Source organism: Phyllobates terribilis, unplaced genomic scaffold, assembly GCF_046119375.1.
Source record: "Phyllobates terribilis strain yellow unplaced genomic scaffold, ASM4611937v1 Scaffold_9316__1_contigs__length_16673, whole genome shotgun sequence".
Lineage (NCBI taxonomy): Eukaryota > Metazoa > Chordata > Amphibia > Anura > Dendrobatidae > Phyllobates > Phyllobates terribilis.
Window position 1 is genome coordinate 1 of NW_027372053.1, and position 16,674 is coordinate 16,674.

At 45.4% G+C, this 16,674-nt stretch overlaps 10 non-coding genes and 4 pseudogenes across 10 annotated transcripts; all 14 read left to right on the forward strand.

Moving 5' to 3' along the window:
* LOC141252720 (U2 spliceosomal RNA) lies at nucleotides 1–156 on the forward strand (annotated as a pseudogene; the record flags this gene model as incomplete).
* A 1,120-nt stretch (nucleotides 157–1,276) lies between these two features.
* Nucleotides 1,277–1,467, forward strand: LOC141252727 (U2 spliceosomal RNA). Its single transcript, XR_012314052.1, has one exon. It is a non-coding gene; the product is annotated as a U2 spliceosomal RNA (small nuclear RNA).
* Nucleotides 1,468–2,587: 1,120 nt separating this feature from the next.
* On the forward strand, nucleotides 2,588–2,778 carry LOC141252717 (U2 spliceosomal RNA). The gene has a single exon (XR_012314046.1). It is a non-coding gene; the product is annotated as a U2 spliceosomal RNA (small nuclear RNA).
* Nucleotides 2,779–3,899: 1,121 nt separating this feature from the next.
* Nucleotides 3,900–4,090, forward strand: LOC141252715 (U2 spliceosomal RNA). The gene has a single exon (XR_012314044.1). It is a non-coding gene; the product is annotated as a U2 spliceosomal RNA (small nuclear RNA).
* A 1,120-nt stretch (nucleotides 4,091–5,210) lies between these two features.
* On the forward strand, nucleotides 5,211–5,401 carry LOC141252719 (U2 spliceosomal RNA). Its single transcript, XR_012314048.1, has one exon. It is a non-coding gene; the product is annotated as a U2 spliceosomal RNA (small nuclear RNA).
* A 1,120-nt stretch (nucleotides 5,402–6,521) lies between these two features.
* On the forward strand, nucleotides 6,522–6,712 carry LOC141252726 (U2 spliceosomal RNA). The gene has a single exon (XR_012314051.1). It is a non-coding gene; the product is annotated as a U2 spliceosomal RNA (small nuclear RNA).
* A 1,119-nt stretch (nucleotides 6,713–7,831) lies between these two features.
* Nucleotides 7,832–8,022, forward strand: LOC141252714 (U2 spliceosomal RNA). Its single transcript, XR_012314043.1, has one exon. It is a non-coding gene; the product is annotated as a U2 spliceosomal RNA (small nuclear RNA).
* A 1,119-nt stretch (nucleotides 8,023–9,141) lies between these two features.
* On the forward strand, nucleotides 9,142–9,331 carry LOC141252718 (U2 spliceosomal RNA). The gene has a single exon (XR_012314047.1). It is a non-coding gene; the product is annotated as a U2 spliceosomal RNA (small nuclear RNA).
* A 1,119-nt stretch (nucleotides 9,332–10,450) lies between these two features.
* LOC141252724 (U2 spliceosomal RNA) lies at nucleotides 10,451–10,641 on the forward strand. Its single transcript, XR_012314049.1, has one exon. It is a non-coding gene; the product is annotated as a U2 spliceosomal RNA (small nuclear RNA).
* Nucleotides 10,642–11,762: 1,121 nt separating this feature from the next.
* On the forward strand, nucleotides 11,763–11,953 carry LOC141252725 (U2 spliceosomal RNA). Its single transcript, XR_012314050.1, has one exon. It is a non-coding gene; the product is annotated as a U2 spliceosomal RNA (small nuclear RNA).
* A 1,120-nt stretch (nucleotides 11,954–13,073) lies between these two features.
* Nucleotides 13,074–13,264, forward strand: LOC141252716 (U2 spliceosomal RNA). Its single transcript, XR_012314045.1, has one exon. It is a non-coding gene; the product is annotated as a U2 spliceosomal RNA (small nuclear RNA).
* Nucleotides 13,265–14,384: 1,120 nt separating this feature from the next.
* LOC141252723 (U2 spliceosomal RNA) lies at nucleotides 14,385–14,476 on the forward strand (annotated as a pseudogene).
* Nucleotides 14,477–15,272: 796 nt separating this feature from the next.
* LOC141252722 (U2 spliceosomal RNA) lies at nucleotides 15,273–15,450 on the forward strand (annotated as a pseudogene).
* A 1,120-nt stretch (nucleotides 15,451–16,570) lies between these two features.
* Nucleotides 16,571–16,674, forward strand: LOC141252721 (U2 spliceosomal RNA; annotated as a pseudogene; the record flags this gene model as incomplete).

Consider the following 16,674-nt stretch of genomic DNA (forward strand, 5'->3'; position numbering starts at 1 on the left):
GTATCTGTTCTTATCAGTTTAATATCTGATACGTCCCCTATCTGGGGACCATATATTAAATGGATTTTTAGAACAGGGAGATGGAAAAAGAGCTTGCTCTGTCCACTCCACGCATTGACCTGGTATTGCAGTATCTCCAGGACCGGTGCACCCCTTCTTTAATGCAGTTTCTAAAATCAGAAAGAATTGAATTCAATGCTTTTTGTTCATTTTGCTTGTTTGTCGGATTTTGGGATGGACTCTTTGGCTTTGCTTTTCTTCTCCTCATTGGATTTTTCATGTTAAAAGTTGCAGAAGCCAGATGACAAGCTCATTTTGGTTCAACTTCAGCAACTGTGCATTGCATTGCCATGTAATGTAATGTAATGCAATGCTATCTATCTAGCTCTCCCTCTATACTTCCTTTTGGATAAACAGACATATTAGGCAAGCATTTTGGAGCTTTCACCTAAATAACTACAGGTGGTGAGATAAGCTGCACAATATAATTGACCTTTCAGTATATTGTTGCACACACACCATCTATTTAGCAAATGCCCTTGTTATCAACAGCAGCCTTTTAAACTCACCTGAGCTAACAGGTATGTGAGCTGGTTACTCTGCTGCGCTTAAAATTTCTTTTTTGGTTTGCTACAATGCCTTTTCTGAAACGTTGTCTCCCTCTGCTGGAACACTGACTTCTTTCATTTAATGCCTGCAGACTATAAAAGAGAAACCAACCCAAAAAGTTTGGTTGATTAGTCTGTGGCATTCTTTTAAACTGTTGCTTATGGCGGTCTCTGTGAGCTTCTCAGTGACATTCAGCCATCCAGGTATCCCGCCTGCAGTAGACGGAATGTGGCAATGGAACGCTGGCTGCGCGTGTCATAATAGGCTCTGAGCCTTTATATACCTGCGCACAGCAGCAGCCACCTTCAGTCTGCTGCTGGACAGCCAGCAGCAGCAGCAGCAGGAGAGGTAATTAATCAGCAACCCTCCTGCTAAGGGTAGACAGCTGCTCGTTCCACCCCCCCCCCGCCTTAATTGGTTCTCCTCCCTTCCAACGGTGTTGAGGCGGGTGGGAACAGCCGGGGGTTGAGGGTACTGTGCTAAAAGAGGTGGAGTTATGCAGATCTAAAACGCGTGGATTGCAGCAGCAGCAAGCCGAAAAGTGCAGGCATGTGAGGGATCTAGAGGTTGACAGCATGTCTTCTTAACGGGAGTCCAGGTGGCCATCTCCACAAATGGACTTTTCAGAATCCTTGGGTGGCACCGTAGTCGTAAACCAATTCTGGTTATCGCTTCTCGGCCTTTTGGCTAAGATCAAGTGTAGTATCTGTTCTTATCAGTTTAATATCTGATACATCCCCTATCTGGGGACCATATATTAAATGGATTTTTAGAACAGGGAGATGGAAAAAGAGCTTGCTCTGTCCACTCCACGCATTGACCTGGTATTGCAGTATCTCCAGGACCGGTGCACCCCTTCTTTAATGCAGTTTCTAAAATCAGAAAGAATTGAATTCAATGCTTTTTGTTCATTTTGCTTGTTTGTCGGATTTTGGGATGGACTCTTTGGCTTTGCTTTTCTTCTCCTCATTGGATTTTTCATGTTAAAAGTTGCAGAAGCCAGATGACAAGCTCATTTTGGTTCAACTTCAGCAACTGTGCATTGCATTGCCATGTAATGTAATGTAATGCAATGCTATCTATCTAGCTCTCCCTCTATACTTCCTTTTGGATAAACAGACATATTAGGCAAGCATTTTGGAGCTTTCACCTAAATAACTACAGGTGGTGAGATAAGCTGCACAATATAATTGACCTTTCAGTATATTGTTGCACACACACCATCTATTTAGCAAATGCCCTTGTTATCAACAGCAGCCTTTTAAACTCACCTGAGCTAACAGGTATGTGAGCTGGTTACTCTGCTGCGCTTAAAATTTATTTTTTGGTTTGCTACAATGCCTTTTCTGAAACGTTGTCTCCCTCTGCTGGAACACTGACTTCTTTCATTTAATGCCTGCAGACTATAAAAGAGAAACCAACCCAAAAAGTTTGGTTGATTAGTCTGTGGCATTCTTTTAAACTGTTGCTTATGGCGGTCTCTGTGAGCTTCTCAGTGACATTCAGCCATGCAGGTATCCCGCCTGCAGTAGACGGAATGTGGCAATGGAACGCTGGCTGCGCGTGTCATAATAGGCTCTGAGCCTTTATATACCTGCGCACAGCAGCAGCCACCTTCAGTCTGCTGCTGGACAGCCAGCAGCAGCAGCAGCAGGAGAGGTAATTAATCAGCAACCCTCCTGCTAAGGGTAGACAGCTGCTCGTTCCACCCCCCCCCCGCCTTAATTGGTTCTCCTCCCTTCCAACGGTGTTGAGGCGGGTGGGAACAGCCGGGGGTTGAGGGTACTGTGCTAAAAGAGGTGGAGTTATGCAGATCTAAAACGCGTGGATTGCAGCAGCAGCAAGCCGAAAAGTGCAGGCATGTGAGGGATCTAGAGGTTGACAGCATGTCTTCTTAACGGGAGTCCAGGTGGCCATCTCCACAAATGGACTTTTCAGAATCCTTGGGTGGCACCGTAGTCGGAAACCAATTCTGGTTATCGCTTCTCGGCCTTTTGGCTAAGATCAAGTGTAGTATCTGTTCTTATCAGTTTAATATCTGATACGTCCCCTATCTGGGGACCATATATTAAATGGATTTTTAGAACAGGAAGATGGAAAAAGAGCTTGCTCTGTCCACTCCACGCATTGACCTGGTATTGCAGTATCTCCAGGACCGGTGCACCCCTTCTTTAATGCAGTTTCTAAAATCAGAAAGAATTGAATTCAATGCTTTTTGTTCATTTTGCTTGTTTGTCGGATTTTGGGATGGACTCTTTGGCTTTGCTTTTCTTCTCCTCATTGGATTTTTCATGTTAAAAGTTGCAGAAGCCAGATGACAAGCTCATTTTGGTTCAACTTCAGCAACTGTGCATTGCATTGCCATGTAATGTAATGTAATGCAATGCTATCTATCTAGCTCTCCCTCTATACTTCCTTTTGGATAAACAGACATATTAGGCAAGCATTTTGGAGCTTTCACCTAAATAACTACAGGTGGTGAGATAAGCTGCACAATATAATTGACCTTTCAGTATATTGTTGCACACACACCATCTATTTAGCAAATGCCCTTGTTATCAACAGCAGCCTTTTAAACTCACCTGAGCTAACAGGTATGTGAGCTGGTTACTCTGCTGCGCTTAAAATTTCTTTTTTGGTTTGCTACAATGCCTTTTCTGAAACGTTGTCTCCCTCTGCTGGAACACTGACTTCTTTCATTTAATGCCTGCAGACTATAAAAGAGAAACCAACCCAAAAAGTTTGGTTGATTAGTCTGTGGCATTCTTTTAAACTGTTGCTTATGGCGGTCTCTGTGAGCTTCTCAGTGACATTCAGCCATCCAGGTATCCCGCCTGCAGTAGACGGAATGTGGCAATGGAACGCTGGCTGCGCGTGTCATAATAGGCTCTGAGCCTTTATATACCTGCGCACAGCAGCAGCCACCTTCAGTCTGCTGCTGGACAGCCAGCAGCAGCAGCAGCAGGAGAGGTAATTAATCAGCAACCCTCCTGCTAAGGGTAGACAGCTGCTCGTTCCACCCCCCCCCCCGCCTTAATTGGTTCTCCTCCCTTCCAACGGTGTTGAGGCGGGTGGGAACAGCCGGGGGTTGAGGGTACTGTGCTAAAAGAGGTGGAGTTATGCAGATCTAAAACGCGTGGATTGCAGCAGCAGCAAGCCGAAAAGTGCAGGCATGTGAGGGATCTAGAGGTTGACAGCATGTCTTCTTAACGGGAGTCCAGGTGGCCATCTCCACAAATGGACTTTTCAGAATCCTTGGGTGGCACCGTAGTCGTAAACCAATTCTGGTTATCGCTTCTCGGCCTTTTGGCTAAGATCAAGTGTAGTATCTGTTCTTATCAGTTTAATATCTGATACATCCCCTATCTGGGGACCATATATTAAATGGATTTTTAGAACAGGGAGATGGAAAAAGAGCTTGCTCTGTCCACTCCACGCATTGACCTGGTATTGCAGTATCTCCAGGACCGGTGCACCCCTTCTTTAATGCAGTTTCTAAAATCAGAAAGAATTGAATTCAATGCTTTTTGTTCATTTTGCTTGTTTGTCGGATTTTGGGATGGACTCTTTGGCTTTGCTTTTCTTCTCCTCATTGGATTTTTCATGTTAAAAGTTGCAGAAGCCAGATGACAAGCTCATTTTGGTTCAACTTCAGCAACTGTGCATTGCATTGCCATGTAATGTAATGTAATGCAATGCTATCTATCTAGCTCTCCCTCTATACTTCCTTTTGGATAAACAGACATATTAGGCAAGCATTTTGGAGCTTTCACCTAAATAACTACAGGTGGTGAGATAAGCTGCACAATATAATTGACCTTTCAGTATATTGTTGCACACACACCATCTATTTAGCAAATGCCCTTGTTATCAACAGCAGCCTTTTAAACTCACCTGAGCTAACAGGTATGTGAGCTGGTTACTCTGCTGCGCTTAAAATTTCTTTTTTGGTTTGCTACAATGCCTTTTCTGAAACGTTGTCTCCCTCTGCTGGAACACTGACTTCTTTCATTTAATGCCTGCAGACTATAAAAGAGAAACCAACCCAAAAAGTTTGGTTGATTAGTCTGTGGCATTCTTTTAAACTGTTGCTTATGGCGGTCTCTGTGAGCTTCTCAGTGACATTCAGCCATGCAGGTATCCCGCCTGCAGTAGACGGAATGTGGCAATGGAACGCTGGCTGCGCGTGTCATAATAGGCTCTGAGCCTTTATATACCTGCGCACAGCAGCAGCCACCTTCAGTCTGCTGCTGGACAGCCAGCAGCAGCAGCAGCAGGAGAGGTAATTAATCAGCAACCCTCCTGCTAAGGGTAGACAGCTGCTCGTTCCACCCCCCCCCCGCCTTAATTGGTTCTCCTCCCTTCCAACGGTATTGAGGCGGGTGGGAACAGCCGGGGGTTGAGGGTACTGTGCTAAAAGAGGTGGAGTTATGCAGATCTAAAACGCGTGGATTGCAGCAGCAGCAAGCCGAAAAGTGCAGGCATGTGAGGGATCTAGAGGTTGACAGCATGTCTTCTTAACGGGAGTCCAGGTGGCCATCTCCACAAATGGACTTTTCAGAATCCTTGGGTGGCACCGTAGTCGTAAACCAATTCTGGTTATCGCTTCTCGGCCTTTTGGCTAAGATCAAGTGTAGTATCTGTTCTTATCAGTTTAATATCTGATACATCCCCTATCTGGGGACCATATATTAAATGGATTTTTAGAACAGGGAGATGGAAAAAGAGCTTGCTCTGTCCACTCCACGCATTGACCTTTTATTGCAGTATCTCCAGGACCGGTGCACCCCTTCTTTAATGCAGTTTCTAAAATCAGAAAGAATTGAATTCAATGCTTTTTGTTCATTTTGCTTGTTTGTCGGATTTTGGGATGGACTCTTTGGCTTTGCTTTTCTTCTCCTCATTGGATTTTTCATGTTAAAAGTTGCAGAAGCCAGATGACAAGCTCATTTTGGTTCAACTTCAGCAACTGTGCATTGCATTGCCATGTAATGTAATGTAATGCAATGCTATCTATCTAGCTCTCCCTCTATACTTCCTTTTGGATAAACAGACATATTAGGCAAGCATTTTGGAGCTTTCACCTAAATAACTACAGGTGGTGAGATAAGCTGCACAATATAATTGACCTTTCAGTATATTGTTGCACACACACCATCTATTTAGCAAATGCCCTTGTTATCAACAGCAGCCTTTTAAACTCACCTGAGCTAACAGGTATGTGAGCTGGTTACTCTGCTGCGCTTAAAATTTCTTTTTTGGTTTGCTACAACGCCTTTTCTGAAACGTTGTCTCCCTCTGCTGGAACACTGACTTCTTTCATTTAATGCCTGCAGACTATAAAAGAGAAACCAACCCAAAAAGTTTGGTTGATTAGTCTGTGGCATTCTTTTAAACTGTTGCTTATGGCGGTCTCTGTGAGCTTCTCAGTGACATTCAGCCATGCAGGTATCCCGCCTGCAGTAGACGGAATGTGGCAATGGAACGCTGGCTGCGCGTGTCATAATAGGCTCTGAGCCTTTATATACCTGCGCACAGCAGCAGCCACCTTCAGTCTGCTGCTGGACAGCCAGCAGCAGCAGCAGCAGGAGAGGTAATTAATCAGCAACCCTCCTGCTAAGGGTAGACAGCTGCTCGTTCCACCCCCCCCCCGCCTTAATTGGTTCTCCTCCCTTCCAACGGTGTTGAGGCGGGTGGGAACAGCCGGGGGTTGAGGGTACTGTGCTAAAAGAGGTGGAGTTATGCAGATCTAAAACGCGTGGATTGCAGCAGCAGCAAGCCGAAAAGTGCAGGCATGTGAGGGATCTAGAGGTTGACAGCATGTCTTCTTAACGGGAGTCCAGGTGGCCATCTCCACAAATGGACTTTTCAGAATCCTTGGGTGGCACCGTAGTCGGAAACCAATTCTGGTTATCGCTTCTCGGCCTTTTGGCTAAGATCAAGTGTAGTATCTGTTCTTATCAGCTTAATATCTGATACGTCCCCTATCTGGGGACCATATATTAAATGGATTTTTAGAACAGGGAGATGGAAAAAGAGCTTGCTCTGTCCACTCCACGCATTGACCTGGTATTGCAGTATCTCCAGGACCGGTGCACCCCTTCTTTAATGCAGTTTCTAAAATCAGAAAGAATTGAATTCAATGCTTTTTGTTCATTTTGCTTGTTTGTCGGATTTTGGGATGGACTCTTTGGCTTTGCTTTTCTTCTCCTCATTGGATTTTTCATGTTAAAAGTTGCAGAAGCCAGATGACAAGCTCATTTTGGTTCAACTTCAGCAACTGTGCATTGCATTGCCATGTAATGTAATGTAATGCAATGCTATCTATCTAGCTCTCCCTCTATACTTCCTTTTGGATAAACAGACATATTAGGCAAGCATTTTGGAGCTTTCACCTAAATAACTACAGGTGGTGAGATAAGCTGCACAATATAATTGACCTTTCAGTATATTGTTGCACACACACCATCTATTTAGCAAATGCCCTTGTTATCAACAGCAGCCTTTTAAACTCACCTGAGCTAACAGGTATGTGAGCTGGTTACTCTGCTGCGCTTAAAATTTCTTTTTTGGTTTGCTACAATGCCTTTTCTGAAACGTTGTCTCCCTCTGCTGGAACACTGACTTCTTTCATTTAATGCCTGCAGACTATAAAAGAGAAACCAACCCAAAAAGTTTGGTTGATTAGTCTGTGGCATTCTTTTAAACTGTTGCTTATGGCGGTCTCTGTGAGCTTCTCAGTGACATTCAGCCATGCAGGTATCCCGCCTGCAGTAGACGGAATGTGGCAATGGAACGCTGGCTGCGCGTGTCATAATAGGCTCTGAGCCTTTATATACCTGCGCACAGCAGCAGCCACCTTCAGTCTGCTGCTGGACAGCCAGCAGCAGCAGCAGCAGGAGAGGTAATTAATCAGCAACCCTCCTGCTAAGGGTAGACAGCTGCTCGTTCCACCCCCCCCCCGCCTTAATTGGTTCTCCTCCCTTCCAACGGTGTTGAGGCGGGTGGGAACAGCCGGGGTTGAGGGTACTGTGCTAAAAGAGGTGGAGTTATGCAGATCTAAAACGCGTGGATTGCAGCAGCAGCAAGCCGAAAAGTGCAGGCATGTGAGGGATCTAGAGGTTGACAGCATGTCCTTCTTAACGGGAGTCCAGGTGGCCATCTCCACAAATGGACTTTTCAGAATCCTTGGGTGGCACCGTAGTCGGTAACCAATTCTGGTATCGCTTCTCGGCCTTTTGGCTAAGATCAAGTGTAGTATCTGTTCTTATCAGTTTAATATCTGATACGTCCCCTATCTGGGGACCATATATTAAATGGATTTTTAGAACAGGGAGATGGAAAAAGAGCTTGCTCTGTCCACTCCACGCATTGACCTGGTATTGCAGTATCTCCAGGACCGGTGCACCCCTTCTTAATGCAGTTTCTAAAATCAGAAAGAATTGAATTCAATGCTTTTGTTCATTTTGCTTGTTTGTCGGATTTTGGGATGGACTCTTTTGGCTTTGCTTTTCTTCTCCTCATTGGATTTTTCATGTTAAAAGTTGCAGAAGCCAGATGACAAGCTCATTTTGGTTCAACTTCAGCAACTGTGCATTGCATTGCCATGTAATGTAATGTAATGCAATGCTATCTATCTAGCTCTCCCTCTATACTTCCTTTTGGATAAACAGACATATTAGGCAAGCATTTTGGAGCTTTCACCTAAATAACTACAGGTGGTGAGATAAGCTGCACAATATAATTGACCTTTCAGTATATTGTTGCACACACACCATCTATTTAGCAAATGCCCTTGTTATCAACAGCAGCCTTTTAAACTCACCTGAGCTAACAGGTATGTGAGCTGGTTACTCTGCTGCGCTTAAAATTTCTTTTTTGGTTTGCTACAATGCCTTTTCTGAAACGTTGTCTCCCTCTGCTGGAACACTGACTTCTTTCATTTAATGCCTGCAGACTATAAAAGAGAAACCAACCCAAAAAGTTTGGTTGATTAGTCTGTGGCATTCTTTTAAACTGTTGCTTATGGCGGTCTCTGTGAGCTTCTCAGTGACATTCAGCCATCCAGGTATCCCGCCTGCAGTAGACGGAATGTGGCAATGGAACGCTGGCTGCGCGTGTCATAATAGGCTCTGAGCCTTTATATACCTGCGCACAGCAGCAGCCACCTTCAGTCTGCTGCTGGACAGCCAGCAGCAGCAGCAGCAGGAGAGGTAATTAATCAGCAACCCTCCTGCTAAGGGTAGACAGCTGCTCGTTCCACCCCCCCCCCCGCCTTAATTGGTTTCTCCCTCCCTTCCAACGGTGTTGAGGCGGGTGGGAACAGCCGGGGGTTGAGGGTACTGTGCTAAAAGAGGTGGAGTTATGCAAATCTAAACGCGTGGATTGCAGCAGCAGCAAGCGAAAAGTGCAGGCATGTGAGGATCTAGAGGTTGACAGCATGTCTTCTTAACGGGAGTCCAGGTGGCCATCTCCACAAATGGACTTTTCAGAATCCTTGGGTGGCACCGTAGTCGGAAACCAATTCTGGTTATCGCTTCTCGGCCTTTTGGCTAAGATCAAGTGTAGTATCTGTTCTTATCAGTTTAATATCTGATACGTCCCCTATCTGGGGACCATATATTAAATGGATTTTTAGAACAGGGAGATGGAAAAAGAGCTTGCTCTGTCCACTCCACGCATTGACCTGGTATTGCAGTATCTCCAGACCGGTGCACCCCTTCTTTAATGCAGTTTCTAAAATCAGAAAGAATTGAATTCAATGCTTTTGTTCATTTTGCTTGTTTGTCGGATTTTGGGATGGACTCTTTGGCTTTGCTTTTCTTCTCCTCATTGGATTTTTCATGTTAAAAGTTGCAGAAGCCAGATGACAAGCTCATTTTGGTTCAACTTCAGCAACTGTGCATTGCATTGCCATGTAATGTAATGTAATGCAATGCTATCTATCTAGCTCTCCCTCTATACTTCCTTTTGGATAAACAGACATATTAGGCAAGCATTTTGGAGCTTTCACCTAAATAACTACAGGTGGTGAGATAAGCTGCACAATATAATTGACCTTTCAGTATATTGTTGCACACACACCATCTATTTAGCAAATGCCCTTGTTATCAACAGCAGCCTTTAAACTCACCTGAGCTAACAGGTATGTGAGCTGGTTACTCTGCTGCGCTTAAAATTTTCTTTTTTGGGTTTGCTACAATGCCTTTTCTGAAACGTTGTCTCCCTCTGCTGGAACACTGACTTCTTTCATTTAATGCCTGCAGACTATAAAAGAGAAACCAACCCAAAAACTTGGTTGATTAGTCTGTGGCATTCTTTTAACTGTTGCTTATGGCGGTCTCTGTGAGCTTCTCAGTGACATTCAGCCATCCAGGTATCCCGCCTGCAGTAGACGGAATGTGGCAATGGAACGCTGGCTGCGCGTGTCATAATAGGCTCTGAGCCTTTATATACCTGCGCACAGCAGCAGCCACCTTCAGTCTGCTGCTGGACAGCCAGCAGCAGCAGCAGCAGGAGAGGTAATTAATCAGCAACCCTCCTGCTAAGGGTAGACAGCTGCTCGTTCCACCCCCCCCCCCGCCTTAATTGGTTCTCCTCCCTTCCAACGGTGTTGAGGCGGGTGGGAACAGCCGGGGGTTGAGGGTACTGTGCTAAAAGAGGTGGAGTTATGCAGATCTAAAACGCGTGGATTGCAGCAGCAGCAAGCCGAAAAGTGCAGGCATGTGAGGGATCTAGAGGTTGACAGCATGTCTTCTTAACGGGAGTCCAGGTGGCCATCTCCACAAATGGACTTTTCAGAATCCTTGGGTGGCACCGTAGTCGGAAACCAATTCTGGTTATCGCTTCTCGGCCTTTTGGCTAAGATCAAGTGTAGTATCTGTTCTTATCAGTTTAATATCTGATACGTCCCCTATCTGGGGACCATATATTAAATGGATTTTTAGAACAGGGAGATGGAAAAAGAGCTTGCTCTGTCCACTCCACGCATTGACCTGGTATTGCAGTATCTCCAGGACCGGTGCACCCCTTCTTTAATGCAGTTTCTAAAATCAGAAAGAATTGAATTCAATGCTTTTTGTTCATTTTGCTTGTTTGTCGGATTTTGGGATGGACTCTTTGGCTTTGCTTTTCTTCTCCTCATTGGATTTTTCATGTTAAAAGTTGCAGAAGCCAGATGACAAGCTCATTTTGGTTCAACTTCAGCAACTGTGCATTGCATTGCCATGTAATGTAATGTAATGCAATGCTATCTATCTAGCTCTCCCTCTATACTTCCTTTTGGATAAACAGACATATTAGGCAAGCATTTTGGAGCTTTCACCTAAATAACTACAGGTGGTGAGATAAGCTGCACAATATAATTGACCTTTCAGTATATTGTTGCACACACACCATCTATTTAGCAAATGCCCTTGTTATCAACAGCAGCCTTTTAAACTCACCTGAGCTAACAGGTATGTGAGCTGGTTACTCTGCTGCGCATAAAATTTCTTTTTTGGTTTGCTACAATGCCTTTTCTGAAACGTTGTCTCCCTCTGCTGGAACACTGACTTCTTTCATTTAATGCCTGCAGACTATAAAAGAGAAACCAACCCAAAAAGTTTGGTTGATTAGTCTGTGGCATTCTTTTAAACTGTTGCTTATGGCGGTCTCTGTGAGCTTCTCAGTGACATTCAGCCATCCAGGTATCCCGCCTGCAGTAGACGGAATGTGGCAATGGAACGCTGGCTGCGCGTGTCATAATAGGCTCTGAGCCTTTATATACCTGCGCACAGCAGCAGCCACCTTCAGTCTGCTGCTGGACAGCCAGCAGCAGCAGCAGCAGGAGAGGTAATTAATCAGCAACCCTCCTGCTAAGGGTAGACAGCTGCTCGTTCCACCCCCCCCCCCGCCTTAATTGGTTCTCCTCCCTTCCAACGGTGTTGAGGCGGGTGGGAACAGCCGGGGGTTGAGGGTACTGTGCTAAAAGAGGTGGAGTTATGCAGATCTAAAACGCGTGGATTGCAGCAGCAGCAAGCCGAAAAGTGCAGGCATGTGAGGGATCTAGAGGTTGACAGCATGTCTTCTTAACGGGAGTCCAGGTGGCCATCTCCACAAATGGACTTTTCAGAATCCTTGGGTGGCACCGTAGTCGGAAACCAATTCTGGTTATCGCTTCTCGGCCTTTTGGCTAAGATCAAGTGTAGTATCTGTTCTTATCAGTTTAATATCTGATACGTCCCCTATCTGGGGACCATATATTAAATGGATTTTTAGAACAGGGAGATGGAAAAAGAGCTTGCTCTGTCCACTCCACGCATTGACCTGGTATTGCAGTATCTCCAGGACCGGTGCACCCCTTCTTTAATGCAGTTTCTAAAATCAGAAAGAATTGAATTCAATGCTTTTTGTTCATTTTGCTTGTTTGTCGGATTTTGGGATGGACTCTTTGGCTTTGCTTTTCTTCTCCTCATTGGATTTTTCATGTTAAAAGTTGCAGAAGCCAGATGACAAGCTCATTTTGGTTCAACTTCAGCAACTGTGCATTGCATTGCCATGTAATGTAATGTAATGCAATGCTATCTATCTAGCTCTCCCTCTATACTTCCTTTTGGACAAACAGGCATATTAGGCAAGCATTTTGGAGCTTTCACCTAAATAACTACAGGTGGTGAGATAAGCTGCACAATATAATTGACCTTTCAGTATATTGTTGCACACACACCATCTATTTAGCAAATGCCCTTGTTATCAACAGCAGCCTTTTAAACTCACCTGATCTAACAGGTATGTGAGCTGGTTACTCTGCTGCGCTTAAAATTTCTTTTTTGGTTTGCTACAATGCCTTTTCTGAAACGTTGTCTCCCTCTGCTGGAACACTGACTTCTTTCATTTAATGCCTGCAGACTATAAAAGAGAAACCAACCCAAAAAGTTTGGTTGATTAGTCTGTGGCATTCTTTTAAACTGTTGCTTATGGCGGTCTCTGTGAGCTTCTCAGTGACATTCAGCCATCCAGGTATCCCGCCTGCAGTAGACGGAATGTGGCAATGGAACGCTGGCTGCGCGTGTCATAATAGGCTCTGAGCCTTTATATACCTGCGCACAGCAGCAGCCACCTTCAGTCTGCTGCTGGACAGCCAGCAGCAGCAGCAGCAGGAGAGGTAATTAATCAGCAACCCTCCAGCTAAGGGTAGACAGCTGCTCGTTCCACCCCCCCCCCGCCTTAATTGGTTCTCCTCCCTTCCAACGGTGTTGAGGCGGGTGGGAACAGCCGGGGGTTGAGGGTACTGTGCTAAAAGAGGTGGAGTTATGCAGATCTAAAACGCGTGGATTGCAGCAGCAGCAAGCCGAAAAGTGCAGGCATGTGAGGGATCTAGAGGTTGACAGCATGTCTTCTTAACGGGAGTCCAGGTGGCCATCTCCACAAATGGACTTTTCAGAATCCTTGGGTGGCACCGTAGTCGGAAACCAATTCTGGTTATCGCTTCTCGGCCTTTTGGCTAAGATCAAGTGTAATATCTGTTCTTATCAGTTTAATATCTGATACGTCCCCTATCTGGGGACCATATATTAAATGGATTTTTAGAACAGGGAGATGGAAAAAGAGCTTGCTCTGTCCACTCCACGCATTGACCTGGTATTGCAGTATCTCCAGGACCGGTGCACCCCTTCTTTAATGCAGTTTCTAAAATCAGAAAGAATTGAATTCAATGCTTTTTGTTCATTTTGCTTGTTTGTCGGATTTTGGGATGGACTCTTTGGCTTTGCTTTTCTTCTCCTCATTGGATTTTTCATGTTAAAAGTTGCAGAAGCCAGATGACAAGCTCATTTTGGTTCAACTTCAGCAACTGTGCATTGCATTGCCATGTAATGTAATGTAATGCAATGCTATCTATCTAGCCCTCCCTCTATACTTCCTTTTGGATAAACAGACATATTAGGCAAGCATTTTGGAGCTTTCACCTAAATAACTACAGGTGGTGAGATAAGCTGCACAATATAATTGACCTTTCAGTATATTGTTGCACACACACCATCTATTTAGCAAATGCCCTTGTTATCAACAGCAGCCTTTTAAACTCACCTGAGCTAACAGGTATGTGAGCTGGTTACTCTGCTGGGCTTAAAATTTCTTTTTTGGTTTGCTACAATGCCTTTTCTGAAACGTTGTCTCCCTCTGCTGGAACACTGACTTCTTTCATTTAATGCCTGCAGACTATAAAAGAGAAACCAACCCAAAAAGTTTGGTTGATTAGTCTGTGGCATTCTTTTAAACTGTTGCTTATGGCGGTCTCTGTGAGCTTCTCAGTGACATTCAGCCATCCAGGTATCCCGCCTGCAGTAGACGGAATGTGGCAATGGAACGCTGGCTGCGCGTGTCATAATAGGCTCTGAGCCTTTATATACCTGCGCACAGCAGCAGCCACCTTCAGTCTGCTGCTGGACAGCCAGCAGCAGCAGCAGCAGAAGAGGTAATTAATCAGCAACCCTCCTGCTAAGGGTAGACAGCTGCTCGTTCCACCCCCCCCCCGCCTTAATTGGTTCTCCTCCCTTCCAACGGTGTTGAGGCGGGTGGGAACAGCCGGGGGTTGAGGGTACTGTGCTAAAAGAGGTGGAGTTATGCAGATCTAAAACGCGTGGATTGCAGCAGCAGCAAGCCGAAAAGTGCAGGCATGTGAGGGATCTAGAGGTTGACAGCATGTCTTCTTAACGGGAGTCCAGGTGGCCATCTCCACAAATGGACTTTTCAGAATCCTTGGGTGGCACCGTAGTCGGAAACCAATTCTGGTTATCGCTTCTCGGCCTTTTGGCTAAGATCAAGTGTAGTATCTTTCGAAAAGGCGGTTTTGGATGTTGGCCGCCCTAGTAGATTGATACATTTTGCACACTGGGGTTTAGGCGCTTGTTAGTACGCCAGGTGGCTAATATAGTCATCTGGTGGAAAGCATGGCCCCCCAGGATCGACGTCATTGGGCCGGGGAAGATCGAAAGCCCGAAGTGTGAAGTGCCCCAGGAGTGGTGACCCTGGGGTGCCTTAACTCACTGGGATTGGGAACCCCACTTGAGTTTATGGCACATTTGCACAAGCACTTCAAATTTTCTTTCTTCGCACACACCCTTATTCCGGGCCTTCTGGCCTTAGGATGGGGAAATTTTCAATTTCCGGTCGAAGGTCCGGGCAGTATTATACTGTGAAACCTTCACTATTTATTTAATTTTTTTGTCACTGTGTGTCCACTTATTCACGTGTGTCCACGTCCTTACTAGGATTTTGTCGGGATGCGGTTCCCTAACGGGTTCCTCTCTTGGCAGGTCTAGGGGGGGAGTGTGTGGCCATCAGGTTCCGCTCCCCCCTGAACCCCCTTGGCTCTCCTCTTTCGGGAGGAGAGCGATGTTGGCTCCCCTCTTCCGGGAGGGGAGCACAGTCTTTGGCTCCCAGTGCCTTGCTCGGGTGAGAACTCGGGCAGGTATTGGGGGTAAGATTCGGTCGCCTCTGGTTTCGGTTGGAGGTGGCTATTTGTCCCTGTTCCTCGCTGTGGCCTTCTGGCTCGGAGGGACGGGGAATGGTTTGGGGGACCCTTCTCCTTTTGGAGAGGGTTTCAAGAAGACCAGCATCCTAGTGCACTTTTTTTGTGGCACTTGTCACTTTTTCAAGCGCACTCGGGTTTTGTACACGAATTCGGGCTTTCACAAAAAAAAAAAATCTGTTCTTATCAGTTTAATATCTGATACGTCCCCTATCTGGGGACCATATATTAAATGGATTTTTAGAACAGGGAGATGGAAAAAGAGCTTGCTCTGTCCACTCCACGCATTGACCTGGTATTGCAGTATCTCCAGGACCGGTGCACCCCTTCTTTAATGCAGTTTCTAAAATCAGAAAGAATTGAATTCAATGCTTTTTGTTCATTTTGCTTGTTTGTCGGATTTTGGGATGGACTCTTTGGCTTTGCTTTTCTTCTCCTCATTGGATTTTTCATGTTAAAAGTTGCAGAAGCCAGATGACAAGCTCATTTTGGTTCAACTTCAGCAACTGTGCATTGCATTGCCATGTAATCTAATGTAATGCAATGCTATCTATCTAGCTCTCCCTCTATACTTCCTTTTGGACAAACAGACATATTAGGCAAGCATTTTGGAGCTTTCACCTAAATAACTACAGGTGGTGAGATAAGCTGCACAATATAATTGACCTTTCAGTATATTGTTGCACACACACCATCTATTTAGCAAATGCCCTTGTTATCAACAGCAGCCTTTTAAACTCACCTGATCTAACAGGTATGTGAGCTGGTTACTCTGCTGCGCTTAAAATTTCTTTTTTGGTTTGCTACAATGCCTTTTCTGAAACGTTGTCTCCCTCTGCTGGAACACTGACTTCTTTCATTTAATGCCTGCAGACTATAAAAGAGAAACCAACCCAAAAAGTTTGGTTGATTAGTCTGTGGCATTCTTTTAAACTGTTGCTTATGGCGGTCTCTGTGAGCTTCTCAGTGACATTCAGCCATCCAGGTATCCCGCCTGCAGTAGACGGAATGTGGCAATGGAACGCTGGCTGCGCGTGTCATAATAGGCTCTGAGCCTTTATATACCTGCGCACAGCAGCAGCCACCTTCAGTCTGCTGCTGGACAGCCAGCAGCAGCAGCAGCAGGAGAGGTAATTAATCAGCAACCCTCCAGCTAAGGGTAGACAGCTGCTCGTTCCACCAACCCCCCGCCTTAATTGGTTCTCCTCCCTTCCAACGGTGTTGAGGCGGGTGGGAACAGCCGGGGGTTGAGGGTACTGTGCTAAAAGAGGTGGAGTTATGCAGATCTAAAACGCGTGGATTGCAGCAGCAGCAAGCCGAAAAGTGCAGGCATGTGAGGGATCTAGAGGTTGACAGCATGTCTTCTTAACGGGAGTCCAGGTGGCCATCTCCACAAATGGACTTTTCAGAATCCTTGGGTGGCACCGTAGTCGGAAACCAATTCTGGTTATCGCTTCTCGGCCTTTTGGCTAAGATCAAGTGTAATATCTGTTCTTATCAGTTTAATATCTGATACGTCCCCTATCTGGGGACCATATATTAAATGGATTTTT